General features: G+C 35.0%; 1 long non-coding RNA gene across 1 annotated transcript; it reads left to right on the top strand.

Annotated features, from left to right (window-relative positions):
- The first annotated feature begins 3,170 nt into the window (after positions 1-3,170).
- LOC121248397 lies at positions 3,171-4,910 on the top strand. The gene is made up of 2 exons (XR_005937440.1): positions 3,171-4,065; positions 4,144-4,910. It is a non-coding gene; the product is annotated as an uncharacterized LOC121248397 (long non-coding RNA).
- Positions 4,911-5,758: the final 848 nt, after the last annotated feature.

Raw genomic sequence — 5,758 nt, 5'->3', positions numbered from 1 at the left:
GTGCATTCAACCCTGAGTTTTTGGAGCTATCACTGTCGACCTTCTCCTCATCATTTTCGCACTACCGTCAATAACTCCCTTCTCTCATTCATTTTTTTCCTCTGGTTTTACTCACACAGACCCTATTTTACTCTGTTTTGCTTTGATTTGTTTTCACACACACACCCACTCTGTTTTGGTTGCCGTGCACACACTCAGACCCCTCCATCCTTCCTTGCGCAGACCACTATCTCTTTCACTAGAGATTCCAGTGAATTTTGGGCTTAGTTTACAGTGGGTTGCTTTGATTTGAGGAGGTGCGAAGCTTTTGTGACTATTTAAGATAAGTCTCTTCCGAAACTTTTGATAATATTCTTGGGTATTACATTGTTGGTTTTTGAAATGTGGATAAAGTGTAGTTGATATAGTGGTGGTGTGGAATTCTAATTACATGGCTGGTGAGGATTAACATTGATCAAAGGTGGAGTGGCGTTTTGGGGTTGATTGTCTTTGATTAGATGCTTGTTGGTAAGAGGTAATCTTTATGAGTCGTATTTGGCTGCTGCGTGGAAATTTTTAGTGGCTGTGATGGGGTTTAAATGCTAAGGGTTTGAGAAGGGTACTGTTCGGGTTTAGTTTTTTGATAGTTATTGAGTTAATAAAGGGCTGTTTTGGTTTATTACTCAATAAATAGTTGCTTACTGGATTGATTTATTAAATATTGGGTATATGTTTTGGTTAGGTGGTGTTTCTACTGGAGTTCCGACTCAAAGCGTAGATAATACACGGAAGTCAGGTAAGCGAGGTTTATATATTAGATTTGCATAAAAGAAGTGAAATGAGGTTGACTTTAAAAATATGCATGTTTGTCTTTAAAAAGAAATATGAAAATGACCTCAGATGTTTGTTCTGTATTGGCATAAATTCTATATAAGAGAAAGTATTTTCTATCATGACTGGTGTATACATGAGCTAACTTTGTGCATTCTGTTTCTGAACTATGCAGAAAGAGCGAATATAAAAATTTAAAAGTTTTTGTTATGAATAAATGAAAATGTTTTGTTTTTTCTTATTTCGAACATGTGAAATGATCTGAAACTATTCAGTATTTTGTTTTAATATGATGTGTTATCTGAAAACCTTGGCATGAAGTTCTGATTCTGTATCTGAATGTGATCTGGTTCCGATGATGTTCCGTTCTGTTTCTGTTAAGGCCCAACCATGGGTATAATGGTGGTTTATAATCCTACCACAGGGGTGAAGCATGGTATATGGTCTAGCCATGGGTATAATGGTGGTTTATAACCCTACTACGGGAGTGAAACATGGTATACAGCCCAGCCATGGGTATAATGGTGGTTTATAACCCTACCACGGGGGTTAAACATGGTATTTGTCCCTATGTGATGCTATGAGATGATATAAATATAATGTTTCAGTTTGGATATGCCAATGTATTTTCCTTTTGGGAATAATTTTGTCTTTTTAGAAATTTCGCTCTAATGTTTTTGCACCAAGTTTTGGTTTATGCATTTCGAAAATAGAAATATGTTATTTCTACATTCTGAAAGAAAATGTTTTGTTCTGCATATCAAACGTTATAAATGCTCATATTTACATGCTAGTATATGCTCTCTGCTTGTTGAGTTGTTGATAACTCACCCCTTAATCTTCAAATATTTTCAGATGACATTGACAGCTGCATATCAATATTAGAGTTTGTGGATAAGATTAGCTATGAATAGTTTTGGGTATCTCACGGTATTAGTGTTTCTGTTGAATGTTATTTATTTGTTAAGTTGTTTTCAATGGATTTAGATGGTTTATAGAGACTTATGTCAATTTTATTTTATTCTAGTTTGTTATTTGAGACATGAAGAAAAGTTGATATTTTATTTGGGTTGTGATATTGAGGACTTGATATGTGAATATGTATGGTTTATTAAATTGAAGTATTTGCGTTGTTTTGAAGATTTGGAAGGATATATTCTTGGTTTTAGAAATATATTAGCATTGTTGGAGTTGATTATCAGATTATATGAGTTAACTCTTTAGATCATTGGGATCGGAGCGTTACAATATATATCCCTTATATCTTAAAAGCGGCTATACACAAATGAACATGAATGAACAGTCACTTTATTTCTTCCATCTGTGCCATTTGTGGTTGGGTCTTATTACGGTTTTGTTTTTATTTTTGTTATTTACTTTCTACGTGTTCCGCGTAACACCATCTCTGCATCTTCTTCTTCTTTTGGTCTTTTCTTCACTTGGTGGTGTAGGGAACAGAGGCAGTAGCTAAGGAAGGTGGGCTGGGACATGGGCCGTGGTGGTCTAAGGCAGTTGGTGGCGACACGGGGAGGGCTGGAGGCCGCGGGTTGAGAAATAGAGAATGGGAGAAGGACGCTGGGCTGGGCTGGGCTGGGCTGGAGTAGTGGTGGATCGGGGTGGCTCGACATGGAGGAGGCCCACGGTGCCTCGTGGTGGCGCTGCCAGTGGCTGTGGGTGGCGGGGCTAGGCGTGGGTACACGGATCTATCTAGATTCGAGAGGGAGAGAGATCCAAGGGGAGGGAAAGGGCTTACCACCTTACGTTGGTGGTCGGCATGGGGAGATCGGTGGCGTTGAGGCCGACGAGGCTGGGCCCATTGGGCGACACATGGCAGCGATATAAGGATCTAACAAGATTCGAGAGATAGAGAGAGGGCTTCGGGAAGGGAGAGAGAGAAGGACCTGATTTTTTTTTGCTCACTTCGTTCGATTTCGTCCCTGTCTGAGCAAAATATATTTCTCTCTGATTTTTGCAATAACCCAGAAAACCTAGAAAGCACGAGGAGGAAGAAAGTCTACAACTAAACCAAAAAAAGGAGTTTTCCTAATCGAAAATGAAGCAATAACCCCTCATTTATTTTTACTCAAAACACCGATTCGAAGTTTTTGTTGTTGTTGCGTTTGGTTGGACTTTCTTCCTCGGTTACCCACTGGTTAAGGTACAGACGCAGGGATTTTCTTTAGTTTTGTATTTTCTGCTTCTTTCTTATTCTCTTATTTTCAGATTTAATCTGGGTGTAGCATTTGAAATTAGTGATCTTCGTCGGTCTCTGTGTGTGCTTTCAGAGAAAGCGAAGGTAATGGGAAGTGAATGAGGGTTTGGTACTTTGAATGTTACATTGTCGTTTTGCTAGGATTTTAGATTACGTTTTTTCAAATTCAAAACTTCTGACTTTTTCTTGGCAGCCAAACACATCGTGAAAGTTTTGTTATATTTTTCGAACACCCTGATTTCTTTGCATGTTTTTTTATGTATATTGCGATGTGCATTAGTTTCCTGATATATTAACAAGATGAGATGAAAGGTTTTGGATTTTGATTTTTGTGTGCTATAGTTTTCGGGTCAGATCCTACTGCATATACACAAATGATATTGTATTAGATAATGTTAAGGATCGTATGTTTCAAATTATTATTTTCCTTTAAAAAATGTTTCCCTTTGAGGTTCTCTTTTTTTTTTTCCCTTCTTCTTATGGCTTTGAATTTGGTCCTTTAGTTCTGGGAATGCTAAGAGAAAGAAATAGAAATGCCCTAAATGCTAAAATATTGAATGCTAAAATATTGAACTTTGGCTTTTTTTTTTTTTTTTTTGTTCAAAGGGAATTCCTTTCTAGAAATCAAATGTTTTATTATTTATGTTTTAAAATAAAGAAAAGTTTTGGTTAGTCAAAAGGGTTTTTATGATAGGCTCCTGGATTGTTATTTATAGAAGTCTGCTATTTATGTTTTCCCCTCTCAACGCTTCTGTAATTATATAATCATCACCAGCTTGCTCATATGATTTGAATTGATGTGCAGTTCCCTGGGGGAGATGATATATGGCTGCGGTGATTTGATTTTTTTATCACACATTATTTTTACGTTATTATTTGTTCTGACATGGAAGAAATAAGGCACAATAAGGTAAATAGTCATTCTCAATTGCTTCTTATGCTTGTTCATGACAATTGTCTTTATTGTTTCTCAATTGCATATATAGGTGGAGACAAAGGGGCTGACTTTATCAGGAATACGAGATTTTTTTTTTTTATCAGATGTTTGACATTATGAAAATAATTTTTTGGTTCTATGTAGCTGTAACTTTTTTATAACTATTGTGGGCTTATCCTTGCAGGTACCTTAAGTAGTTTGCTTGGCTACTTGTCATTATTTCGAGCCTCCTGATTATAGCTTCTCACAAGCATTACATAATCGATATTGTTGTCACTTGGTAAACAAAAGAAGGATTTTGTTATGTTATTGAATAGACTAATTGGTATTGTTTTAGTGGTTGTGAACTGTTATATTCTTTTTCAGGTATACTGTAAATTTGACAGTGTTCTTCCTTGACAAGAAATTGCCAGGTTAACTTTAGCATTAGCATCTTCTTTTTAACTTATTCACACATTAGTGTGTCTAATATGGATAGTAATTTTGTGTGTCTAACATGGATATTAATGTTGTTTTGGCAGATGTTACTGGGGTTTTATGCGAGCTCCAGCTAATTATAAAGAAGGTGAAGGTGTCCCCTTGACAAGGTTCTATGTTCTTCTACAATCTATCAGAATTCAGAAATCCACATCTTGTGTTTTCTTTTTCTAGGATTTCTTCTATTTAATCTATTGCAAGTTTATTGTTACAGTTACTAAGTGGTAGTTGTTGGATGCTAAAAATTGATTTCACATCTCATTTGAAATTGTGCTAATATTTCCGTACAAACTTGATACTATCTCATTTAGAAATTATATGAAAAAGAGACTTATGCAGTCCAAGTAGTTGGGTAAAAATCATATTTTATCATAAGTCTTTAAATGTTAAGAGTCGTTTAAACAAATCTGCCATTACAATATAAAAATTGATTTGTTGAAAATGAGGAGCTGACAATTAAATCAGGTTAGAATAGAATGAAATAAATAAATAAAAGAATGATATGTGGTATTCTACATAACTCCTACTGTTAATTTTATATATAATCAGGCATACAAGACTTTTTTAGAAGGCATTATGAAAATAAGTTATTGGTTCTATTTAGCACCAACTTTGTTTTTACTACTGTGGGCTTATACTGTAAATTTTTGTGAACTAACAGGTAACGCAATGATTCAATCATATGTCACATGTAGAGAATTATATTATGTACGTTAACTGTATGGTGAACACAAAAGTATTTCATCAAAGCTTTATTTTGATGGACTTGAAATAATTATTCACGAAATCATTTGCTATGTTCTAAGCTCATACAGCTTTAATACCATTACGTTTGTGTTCTATGTAATGAACATATTTCTTAATAAATTTGTATTGTTATCTGCTTTTACAAAGGGTTTTTATATATAGTTTTGGTAAACTTTTTTTTTCCTTCCAACAGGGTAAACGTGCCTCGCACGTTGAGCCACTGCTAGTGTATATATATATATATATATATATATATATATATATATATATAAAGTTGCAAACATTTATTTTATTCCACGCTAGCTGTACAGACAAAGATCACTGTTGAAGGGTTAATGAATGGACTACGCGTACGCACTAAAAAATCAAGTATCCGTTTATTAAACAAAATAATTCTTTAATTTATATTAAATCAAGTGTACTGTTTAACCAACAAAACAACAAAGTTCGTGATTAAGTCGTAATTAGCTATTTCGATGGATCATTAATAAACCAACCAGCTTGAACATGAAATTAATCGAGATGCATGGCCGGGACGTTTTAAGCTTGAATATTTCAGGTCGATCGAGCTCCAG

Source organism: Juglans microcarpa x Juglans regia, chromosome 2D (assembly GCF_004785595.1).
Source record: "Juglans microcarpa x Juglans regia isolate MS1-56 chromosome 2D, Jm3101_v1.0, whole genome shotgun sequence".
Classification (NCBI taxonomy): Eukaryota; Viridiplantae; Streptophyta; class Magnoliopsida; order Fagales; family Juglandaceae; genus Juglans; species Juglans microcarpa x Juglans regia.
Note: the sequence above shows the minus strand (reverse complement) of the source record. Positions and strands in the feature narration are given on the sequence as shown.